Below are 10601 nucleotides of genomic sequence, written 5' to 3'. Positions count from 1 at the left end.
GCCAGGGCAACCAACCATGTGATTAGAGGGTCCCACTCCCCCCACCTCAAGGGAGGGGAGAGGGGCTGGAGGTTGAATCAATTGCCAGTGGACAATGGTTTAATCAGTCACGCCTAGTACTGAAGCCTCCATAAAAACCCAAAAGGACAGTTCCAAGAGCGTCAGGGTTGGTGAACATGTGAAGATTTGGGGAGAGTGGTGCACTAGGAGAGGGCGTGGAAACTTTGCACCCCTTCCCTCATGCCTTGCCATCTGGCTGTCCCTGAGTTATATTCTTTCATAATAAACTGGTAATCTAGTTAAGTAAAATGTTCCTGTGAGCTCTGTCAGCTGCTCTAGCAATTAATTGAACCTGAGGAGGGGGTCACGGAAACCTCTGATCTATAACCAGTCAGTCAGAAGCACATGTGACATCCTGGGGTTGTGATTGGTGTCTGAAGAGGGGGAAGTCTTTTTTAAGAGAGACGAATTTTTTTCTGAGTACGTTCCTGCCTGGTGCATTAGTAATAGGTGCTCGACCATCACTTCCAGAAAGGTGCAGACAGCATGCACCTGCTCCTGCCCAGCGAGCTGGCCAAGTACACTGTGTCTGAGGGCACCAAGTACACCAGCTCCAAGCAAGCATCAGAACCAATGGCTCTCTTCAGAGCTCCCTCCACTGTCAGGAGAAGAGCTGTGGCGCCCATCAGCTTTCACTCCAGTTTCCAGCAGGAAACATATCAACATAGGTGGATTCAGAAAACAAGTTTTAAATTGCTTATTAATTCCTTCTCCATTATGGGTTGAATTGTGTCCTCCCAAATTCATATGTTAGAGACCTAACCGCCAGTACCTCAGGATGTGACTGTACTTGGAGACACGGTCTTTAACAGATGTGATTAAGGTAAAATGAGGTCATTAAGGTGGGCCCTAATTTAATATAACTGATGTCCTTATTTAAAGGAGAAATTTGGACAGCTAGACAGAGGGAAGACAATGTGAGGAGAGACAGGGAGAAAATGGCTGTCTATAAAGGAGAGAGGCCTGAAACAAATGCTTTCCTTGTGGCCCTGGGACGAACTGACCCTGCAGTCACTTTGATTTTGAACTTTTGGCCTCTAGAACCGTGGGACAATAAGTTTCTATTGCTTAAGCCACCCAGTATGTGGCATTCGTTATACAACCCTAGAAAACTAATACACTCCTTGATAGATTTCTACTTTAACGTGTCTCCTTTCTTATATATCGCCTATGGCCATCCTGGTGGATTCACCCTTTATCCCCAAAGGGATGTAAAATGGCCTCATCCAACACACTAGCCAACACCATTTATGCAGTTTGCAATTGCAATTTGTTATTGTCGTTTTTTAATGCATTGGAATCAGTTTGCTAATATTTAAAGTAGAATTTCTTTTTCCTTATTTATAAGTGACTACGGTCTGTAATTTTTTTTTCCCCTTTGGTGGGTCATCTTTATTCATTTTAATAGCAACATTATATTTTCTTCAGAAGGCAAAAAAAAAGGTTTTCTTTCATCCTTTATTTTGGGAGAATTTGTTTATCAGTAGAATTTTATATTTCTTAATAGTTTAGCAGTAATTTTCCTGGAGGCCTGGCATTTCTTCAATACTTCAGGCCTTAAAAATCTCTAACTCAGGGCTTCCCTGGTAGCACAGTGGTTGAGAATCTGCCTGCCAATGCAGGGGACACGGGTTCGAGCCCTGGTCTGGGAAGATCCCACATGCCGCGGAGCAACTAGGCCCGTGAGCCACAACTGCTGAGACTGCGTGCCTGGAGCCTGTGCTCCGCAACAAGAGAGGCCATGATAGTGAGAGGTCCGCGCACCGCGATGAAGAGTGACCCCCGCTTGCCGCAGCTAGAGAAAGCCCTCGCACAGAAACGAAGACCCAACACAGCCAAAAATAAATAAATAAATTAAAAAAAAATCTCTAACTTATTTAAAATAACAATTTAGTTATGAAAAGTTTTATTACATATATATATATGTCATGTAAAAGTTTTATTATAATCTTGCCGGAAGGGATAAGCTGTATCTCAAGCCAATTAAAGAATTTTCTTTTAAGAGAGATACTTAGAAAAAAGTGATAGAATACAGCATTAGCCTAGATTAGAAACAAACAGTTTAATGACAGTCCCTAGTATTTTAAGTATAAGAAAACATCCAGATTGAAAAGGAAGAAATAAAACCATCTCTATTTGCAAATCACATGGTTTTGTTTTTTTTTTTAAGTAGAGGGAAGGATTATTTATTTATTTATTTATTTATTTATTTATTTATTTTTGGCTGTGTTGGGTCTTCGTTTCGTGCGAGGGCTTTCTCTAGTTGCAGCAAGCGGGGGCCACTCTTCATCGCGGTGCGCGGGCCTCTCACTATCGTGGCCTCTCACTATCGTGGCCTCTCTTGTTGCGGAGCACAGGCTCCAGACGTGCAGGCTCAGTAGTTGTGGCTTACGGGCCTAGTTGCTCCGCGGCATGTGGGATCTTCCCAGACCAGGGCTCGAACCCGTGTCCCCTGCATTGGCAGGCAGATTCTCAACCACTGCGCCACCAGGGAAGCCCCACATGATCTTATATATAGAAAATTCTTATACTTTGAAAGAATTTTCCTGCCTTCTCTCTATTGCCTTCTAGAGAAACTTTATGACTTTTTTTTTCACATAACAAAGAAAATCCTAATGGGATTATGTTGAATTTATAGATCAGTTTAGGGGAAAATGGATTTTTTTTCTTCAAACTTGTTTTAATAGCCAAGGAAGCAGGTCCCTCCGTTTTATTTAAACCTTCTCTATAAACTTATCAACAAACTTTATAGTTTTTGAGATCATCTTTGTTTATTTTATTTAGTATAATGAGTGAAATTTTCCCATTAGATTTTCTACCAACTCTCATCTGGAGACAGGAAAGATAATGTATTTGTCTGAATTTCTGAGTGAACCCTTTTGTTTGTGTTTGAGTTGTTTCTCTAGGACAGTGGCTCTCAAATGTTAACATTCATCCAAACACCTGAAGAACTTTGCAAAGCAGAGGGCTAGGCCTCATCCTGTTCTTATTCAGTTGGTCTGGGATGGACCCAAGAGTTTACATCCGTAACAAGTTCTCAAGTGACATGGACGATGCTGCCTCAGACCACACTTTGGATAATACTGCTTTAGGCTTTCCAGGTTTTAAATACTTTCAAATACTTTGAAGTGTATACCATTTACCTAAAAAACCAAAAAACAAACAAACGAACCAAAAAAACAAATCTTTTTTACTACATTCACTAATATTCTAGAATAAAGGTAATACTGGACTTCCTTGTCACTCAGGTAATGATTTATTTCACCATCATACATCATGCTGGGGCTTTGTTTGAGAGCTACTTGTTTTATCAAGATAAGAAATCATGAATTTATTATTATTTTACTAAATGCTTACTATTTATTTAAAAAGATAACTATCCAATATTCGTAAATATTTATTTTAAAGAGAGAACTATCCAATATTAGCAAAAATACTTTTAGTAATGTTAAAAAGCAAAATTCAACTGAGTAAATTTGAAGATCTAATTAGCATAGATTCATGCATCAGGCAGCATTCCATTTAGCAGATAGAAAGGAATTCCAAAGAGCTGTACAAAATGGAAGCCTTTTATAGGCAGAAGAGGGCGGGGCAAGGAAGTCATTCTAGCAAAGAGCTGATTGTTTCAGGCAAGGTCACCTTCCTTTGGGGAAAGGGAGTGGGGTGTCTATCAGGTAGATTACCTCACTAGTGCTGAACAGGTAATTCTTTTTTTTTTTTAATTTTTATTTATTTATTTATGGCTGCGTTGGGTCTTTGTTGCTGCGAGCAGGCTTTCTTTAGTTGCGGCGAGTGGGGGCTACTCTTTGTTGTGGTGCGCAGGCTTCTCATTGCAGTGGCTTCTCTTGTTGCAGAGCATGGGCTCTAGGTGTGCGGGCTTCAGTAGATGTGGCTCACAGGCTCGGTAGTTGTGGCGCACGGGCTTAGTTGCTCCATGGCATGTGGGATCTTCCCGGATCAGGGCTCGAACCCATGTCCCCTGCATTGGCAGGCGGATTCTTAACCACTGCGCCACCAGGGAAGCCCTAAACAGGTAATTCTACATTGACTGGTTAAAGGTCACATTCTTGGGACAGGCTGAAACTGCAATTAGGTTAGGTAGTAAGTCTTAGTTTGTTGACATGGGACTTAGCACAAGTGACTCCATCTGGGACTTGTTATTTCTTTTTTAACCAGTAATGATTATGAACTTTTTTCATCTGTCAACACCGAGTCATATTTATAGATTTCCCCATGTTGAAAAGTCCCTGCCTTCCTGTGAGTAACCCAGCTTCATTCTGATGGCAAGAGTTCCACTCAGGGGCGCTATTTGAAGGGCCTCTGGAAGTATCTGTTTTCTGATTGGCTGACATCCCTAGCTGTTTTATCCAATTAGAGAGCAGAACTGTTCGTGCTCATTTAAATGTTCTCTCAAATCCAATCAGATGTTCAATTTATCCAAGTCCTCATCTGAATGTAAACCATATAAATAGGACCTTCCATGCCATCCACTTTTTCAAGGACCTGTGCTGTCTCCACTGGAAGTACATTTCTGCACCTAGGAAGGCTTACCAGTGAGATGTGACTGCTGTTCCGAAGAAGGAAAGAGCAAGGCCCAGTGACTTTGTATCCCAAAGTACTCAGATATCCTCCGGGTTCACCAGCTGCAAGTGGACTCTAAAGCAAAGTAGATTCCAAGGGCCTCTCTATTAACCCAAACTCTCCTAGTTATCTTTAAAACAGACTTCATATTAGTTTTCTGTTGCTGTCATAACAAATTACCTCCAATGTAGTGACTTCAAACAAAACCCATTTATTATCCTGAGGTTCTGCAGTTTGGAAGTCCAGGCACACCTCACTCCTCTGTTGAGTCTCATTAGCTCAATTCAAGATGTCTGCATGTTCCTTTCTGGGGGATAATTGTGCCCCCAGGCTCACTAGGTTTGTCCGGATGAGGTTCATTTCCCAGCTGACTGTGAGCGCTGGACTGTCTTTTCCCCTAGAACCTGCCCACATTCCTTCTCATGCTCTCCAGGTAATCCTCTCCACCGAGGGCAGGGCAGGTCCTCCTCCAGCTTCCAATCTTTCTGACTTCTGTGCTATATCTTTCTTCACTCCAGCCAGAGATAGTTCTCTGCTTTTAAGGGCTCCTGCAATTGAACTGGAAAATCCAGGATAATCTTTTTATCTTAAGGTTTGTAACTTTAATGACAGCTACAAAGTCCTGTTGGCTGTGTGACAGAACTTACTGACAGGTCCTTGGGACTAGGACATGGAGACCTTGGGAAGCGGGAGATTGCAGTCTGCCTACCACAGACTTCTTTAGTCAAATTTTCCCTTAGGACCTATTTAGTTGTCCATTATTCAAATCACCGAGGATATGCAGTAAAAATGAAGCTCAGGGCTTCCCTGGTGGCGCAGTGGTTGAGAATCTGCTTGCCAATGCAGGGCACACGGGTTCGAGCCCTGGTCTGGGAGGATCCCACATGCCGCAGAGCAACTAGGCCCGTGAGCCACAATTACTGAGCCTGCGCGTCTGGAGCCTGTGCTCCGCAACAAGAGAGGCCACGATAGTGAGAGGCCCGCGCACCGCGATGAAGAGTGGCCCCCGCTTGCCACAACTAGAGAAAGCCCTCGCACAGAAATGAAGATCCAACACAGCCATAAATAAATAAATAAATAAATAAAGTAAACCCAAAGTTTAAAACAAACAAACAAAAAAAATGAAGCTCATTCTTCCACAGGTGGTAGAGTTCACATTCTCATCAGGGACATTCACAGATGGCTCGACAAAAGGGCATATAACAAAGCTGGACGTTTCTTTTTGAAAAAAATCACACATTGAAACTAGGGTGTGCCAGAGAACACTAATGAAGGAGCAGAAGGTACTATTATTTCTCTGAGTTTTTTGAGGGCAGGGGATTTTTGCCTGTTTGTATGAATGAATATGGCCATCACTGGAAACCTGTGGGAGGTTGGAGTGAGTGAACATTATGGTTACACAGGGATACAAACTATGTTCAAGGCAGAACTCATCTACTCTCAGTGGAAAGAAATGAGGACAATAATAAAATTACACACTCCTAGAACGAATGCTAAACATATAGATAGCCATGACTTTGGTTATGACCATATGATCAGGGTCAGGCCAAGTAGGGTGACCTCAAAGTCTTTGTGGCTGAGACCCAAGAAGAACCAAAATAATGTGTTAAATAGCTGAGTTCTTTTCTTAAAAAAAAAAAAAAAATGAGAAATTTCAAATATGTGCCAAGGTAGACAAAATAATAAAATGAACTGGACTTCAGCAATTATCAGCCTAAGACTAATTTTGACTCATTTATACATCTGCCCTCCTCTCGCTTAGATTATTTTGAAAAAAAAATCCAAAATGTTGTATCATTTCATGCGTAAATATTTCGCTGAATTCTTAGACCGTCCCAGTCAGCTGAAAGAATTTGGTTTAATATTTCAGGGACATAATTAATCATACTCATCAACAAAAGACAGATCCTGTCTTCTAGGTGTTTATCACCCACAAAACTTCTCAAGAGTATACTGCACAGAACTTATAAGCATGAGTGTTTTCAAAATGGCAATAGCAAAGCAATTTTATGAAACTGTTACCAGCAGCCGAAGGTCTACCCAGAGTCCTGGTATATTAATTTACTAGGACTGACAAAACAAAGTACCACAGACTGGATGGTTTAAACAATAGAAATTCATATTCCCACAGTTCTGGAGGCCAGAAGCCTGAGATCAAGGTGTGGGCAGGGCTGGTTTGCCCTGAGGCCTCTCTCCTTGGCGTGTAGACTCCTTCTTCTCCCTGTGTCCTCACATGGTCGTCCCTTTGTGGGGGTCTGTGTCCTAATATCCCCTTTTTTATAAGGACACCAATCATACAGGATTAGCCCACCCCAATGACCGCAGACTTCCTTGAGACTGGACCTGCAATGCCAACTCTTCCCTGGTCTCCAGCCCAGCCTGCAGATTTCAGATTTGCCAGCCCCACAATCATGTGAGCCAATTCCTTAAAATAAATCTCTCTCTTTATATATGCCGTTGGTTCTGTTTCTCTGGAGAATCCTGATTGATAAAACCTGGAATCAGCATTCTCTCTTTTCTCTTTCACCCCGAGTTGTAAACGAGCCAAGTTCTTTTCTAAGCTTATCTTTTTATTTATTTATTTTTGGTAAAACCTTATTGAATGCAGCTAACAATATCCACTTGTGCTATTAACACTCTATATCAAAACAGGCAGTGGTATCACTACACAAGGAGAAGTGCTGGTTTCCAGCCTCTATGAAGTTTCCTGCCATATGAGGTGTGGACCACTTTCCCTGCTCACCATTTCTTCTGTGATAATGCTGCATAAAGACAGCCTCGGTGACTTTCAGCAGCAAGCTCCAGGGCTGCTGGGCACCGTGGCTGCTGGCTCCAGGTTGCAGTTCCCACTCACTTGTTCTCTTTCTGGGCTCAGGAAGCAGCTCCTCTCTGGGATGTGCAGGTCTCGGGGTGCAGGATAGAAGTGCAAGGCTGGTGGTAACTCATTGCACCAGAGGCCCTTGCTTTGGAAATGGGCACCATCCCTTCTAACCTGCCATCACCCAATGAGGGCCCATGATGTGCTAACTTCCTGAGGCTACCCTGACAAACTACCACAGATGGGGAGCTTACCACAGGAATTTACTCTCCCAGTTCTGGAAGCCAGAACCCAGAAACTCTAAGTGTGGGTCTTCCTGCCTCTCTCAGCTCCTGGTGGCTCTAGGAATCCCTTGGCTTGTGGCTGAATCACTCGAGCTTCTGCCACCATCGTCATCTTCTCCTTGTGTGGGTCAGTGCTCCCTCTGCTTCTCTCCTATAAAGAGACATTTAGGGCCCACTTGGATCATCCAGGATAAGCTCCTCCTCTCAAGACCCTTGATTTACTCATATCTTTTCCACACAAGGTAATATTTACAGGTTCTGGGATGAGAAAGAGAATATCTCGTTGAGTGGCCAGTTTTTGAGCCCCATGTGGCTGCACCCAAGGTCATGGGACAGGGCAGTTCACCTCTGGGAGTGAGGAGTGGGGCACATGATTGGGGAACGTTTGCTGAACTCAAACTAGCACAAGCAGATTTAGTGCAAGGCAAACCCACCTACTATCATGACCAGAAACTAAAAGAAGGAAAAAGTACATTGGTGTCCTTTCTTAAATTTGTGTTGCTAAATGGAGTAATTTGGATGGAAAAAAAAAAAAATGCATGTAACCCAGCTGGCTATGCCAAAGAGAAAGACCATATAAGAGTTACATGGAAGGAACTTCTCTGGTGGCGCAGTGGTTAAGAATCCGCCTGCCAATGCAGGGCACACGGGTTTGAGCCCTGGTCGGGAAGATCCCACATGCCACGGAGCAACTAAGCCTGTGAGCCACAGTTACTGAGCCTGCGCTCTAGAGACCGCAAGCCACAACTACTGAAGCGCGCACACCTAGAGCCGTTGCTCCGCAACAAGAGAAGCCACCGCAATAAGAAACCCGTGCACCGCAGCAAAGAGTAGCCCCCGCTCGCTGCAACTTGAGAAAACCTGCGCTCAGCAACCAGGACCATCAGATCAGAGGTTCCAATATCCCTCTTTCGGGGTTTGATTAATTTGCAAGAGCAGCTCACAGAACTCAGGGAAACACCTTACTTACTAGATTACTGGTTTATTATTAAAGGATATAACTCAGAACAGCCAGATGGAAGAGGTGCACAGGGCAAGGCATGTGGGAAGAAGCACTGAGCTTCTGTGCCTTCTCTGGGCACACCACTGTCCCCAAGCCTCCATGTATTTACCAACCTGGAAGCTCTCTGAACTCATCCTCTTGTGTTTTTATGGAGGCTCCAGTACTAGTCATGATTGAGTAACTCCTTGGCCACTGGAAATTGAGTCAACCTCCAGGCCCTCTCCCCTCCTGGAGGTGGGGGTGTGGTGGGGGGACTGAAAATTCCAACCCTCTAATCACTTGCTTGGTTCTACTGGCAACCAGCCCCCATCCTCAATGAGTTTCCAAAAGTCACCTCATTAATGTAGCCAAAGACACCTGTATGGTTTTCATCACAGGAAATTCTAAGTATTTTAGGAGCTCTGTGCCAGGAACAGGGGACAAAGACCAAATATGTAATTTCTTATGTCACGATATCACACAAAACAAAACAAAAAAACCCAAATCAAAATTCCTTGATGGATCTGAAATAACTTGCTGCTGTCAGAAAGCAAAGATGCTTTCAACAATATCAGGGGCTACCCTTAAAGACAAAATAGCCATTTTATTTGAAAGGGTCTCCCCTGGGCCACAGTTGAGAATTTGAGAATCACACAACGATAATAATGGTTAATTAGATTATGTTTAGTTTATAAAAGAAGAAAAGTTAATATATGCAATTACAAGCATACGAAAATTAAAAGACGTAAACAATATTGTGTTGAATTTTTATGGATTTTGGTTAAAGAAGAAAGCCGTTGACATATACGGGTATTTGGTCTTAGGCATATGTCTGTTAGTAACGTTTAGATGTGGACGTGTGTGTATCCCTTTAAGTAGGAAAGAGCGAACAGATATCTAAGACACTGTCTAGAACAGAGATCGCTTGGGGGCCGAACATGGGGAGGCGGAGATAAAGGCCCTTCGGATAGCGCGAGAGGAGAGCAGGCTTTGCTAATGGTGCTGAGGGGGTACTTGGGGTGCTCCACTCCGGCGCGCACAGGAACAGCGGCGTCAAGTAAACCGTCACCAGACAAGGGAGAATAGGCCGTAGCCTTTCTGTCTCGGGAATGAGAGACCCTGCGAGAAATCGGTGACATCAAGTGTGCAAAATCCGGAGAGTGTCCGAGATTCTGAGCCCGGGGAAGGATTGGAGAGGCGGGGTTCTCGGGGCGCAGGTCAGTGGCCGCAGCCGGAGGACAAGAGGTTGGATGCGTGACCAATGCCGTCAGGCCGGCGGTCTTTTGAACTGACCAACCGGAAAACGTTCCCAAGTGCAAACAAGGGCAGCAAAGGCTTTGCTGTTTTATGTAGCGAGTGCTGACCACAGCACGCAGGAGCCAGAGCCTCCAAACCCACCATCCTCCCCACCGCGGGCACCAGAAGCCGCCAGTGACTTTTCCCAGCACCCTCCACTTCACGCACCGCGGTATCTCCAACCCCTCCTCCCGCATACTCTTGCACCCCTGTATCCCCGCCCCCCGTAACCTGCACTCCTGCATCCCCAGCCCCTATAATCCCCTCCTCCGTACCCCCCACCACCCCCGCATCCCCGAAGCCCTATATCACCTCCTCCGTACCCCCGCACCCCTGCATCCCCGCGCCCGGGTAATCCCCGCCCTCCGCCCCGTACCGCCGCATCCCTGCACCCCCATGCTCCAGTATCCCGCACTCCTTTATCTCTGTACCTCTGCACTTCTGCGCGCCAGTATCCCCGGCACTCTTGCATCCCTGTACCCCTGCACCCTTACCTCTGAACTCGTGCGCACACGCACCTTTTTATCTCCACCGCTCCTCTCCCCGGCCCCGCCCCCCTCCCCGGAGTCGGCCGAATCTC

This window comes from Balaenoptera ricei, chromosome 3, assembly GCF_028023285.1.
Source record: "Balaenoptera ricei isolate mBalRic1 chromosome 3, mBalRic1.hap2, whole genome shotgun sequence".
NCBI classification, from domain to species: Eukaryota; Metazoa; Chordata; class Mammalia; order Artiodactyla; family Balaenopteridae; genus Balaenoptera; species Balaenoptera ricei.
This window is presented reverse-complemented; position numbering follows the sequence as displayed.